Source organism: Cynoglossus semilaevis, chromosome 17, assembly GCF_000523025.1.
Source record: "Cynoglossus semilaevis isolate Cse_v1.0 chromosome 17, Cse_v1.0, whole genome shotgun sequence".
NCBI classification, from domain to species: Eukaryota; Metazoa; Chordata; class Actinopteri; order Pleuronectiformes; family Cynoglossidae; genus Cynoglossus; species Cynoglossus semilaevis.
This window is the reverse complement of record NC_024323.1, coordinates 15,291,264-15,292,546: the sequence shown is the minus strand read 5'-3', so window position 1 is coordinate 15,292,546 and position 1,283 is coordinate 15,291,264. Positions and strand designations below refer to the sequence as shown.

Below are 1,283 nucleotides of genomic sequence, written 5' to 3'. Positions count from 1 at the left end.
ACTTAGGTCTCACCCACGCTAGTCCATTAGACTGATCGAGATAAGTTTGGTAAGTACAGAAGTCTCTGTTCATGAAAAAAAAATACAGAAAAGAAACGCCAATGTAGGTGGGAGAGAGACAGAGAGAGAGAGAAACCTTTGAGTTTGATCAGTCCTGTAAATAGTCAATAACTAATTAACTAAATCACTCACTTATTTAACACATATTTCTCTAAATACAAAAAACTTAGAAATAGGAAAAAATTTAAACCAACTTTCCAAACGACAATCATCGACAGTTCCTGCGAAACTTTCCAAGAAAATCTGAGAGTTTTTGTTTGTAACGTGATGAGGTTTAATCTGACATCTAGATTAGATTAGATTAGATTGGTGGATGTGCAGTGGAACATGTGAACACATACAAGAGTAACTCCTCTACTTCTATACGCAGACGACACAGCGTTGTGTCTCACTCCAGGTCAGCAGAGGAAGAACAGTTCCAGAACAGTTCCAGAACAGTTCCAGAACAGTTCCCGTCGTCTCTGTCGTCCCGACCGTTTCTTATCGACCCCATTATAACAAAACTCTTCCTCCATATTTTCTGACACTGAACGTCAGCGGTTCTGCCTCCACCCTCCCATCACCCACTTGTAAAGTCATGTTTGCCTGTAAAGTACACAGGTTTACTACGTTCTGGGTACTGTTTGGACTCCGTCTCCTGCGTGTGTTTCACCGTCACGTCTACAGGGGCAGGAAGCGGAGGAGAGCTGCCTCCTTCAGCCTGTTTTGTTTGGCCTGCTGGCTGCCATTCGTCTTCACCGTGTACCGCGGACTCGTACACTTTTATGGTTGTATCATATGTACCAATTATCCCGCACCACTGACGCTTTAAGACCGTCCGGGGTCTTACGGGTCCCGGGCCAGAGCAGCCTGACCCAGAGCAGCTAGTGAAGGACCCCCCAGTCTGGACCTCACTTTAGCCCAAATCAGCATCCTGATCCTGTGTGGCATTGGCGTGCTACGTGCCAGCAAACTGCTGCACTCCTCACCCCGTCTGCACGCTGCCAAAACCAGGAAAACACAATGAGACAAACAAAATCACCTCACTACCCCGAGTCTACAGAGCAGGGAGAACACACAAGGATAGGGTTTCTTTTTTCCTCCGCAAACACCCGTCCCTCATTCTGCGGGGTCCAAGTCCGTGTCTTTCTCCTTCAGACCCGCTCACATCGGTTCTGAATCTGCTTCTCCTTCTTCCTCTCTGTGGTGCTGTCGCTCTGTGGAATCCTGGCAGCCATCTTAGC

General features: G+C 47.2%; 1 protein-coding gene across 14 annotated transcripts in view; it reads right to left on the bottom strand.

Moving 5' to 3' along the window:
- Nucleotides 1–1,283, bottom strand: part of nfixb (nuclear factor I/Xb) — a 153,376-nt gene that overhangs the window by 28,569 nt on the left and 123,524 nt on the right. The window lies entirely within an intron of this gene.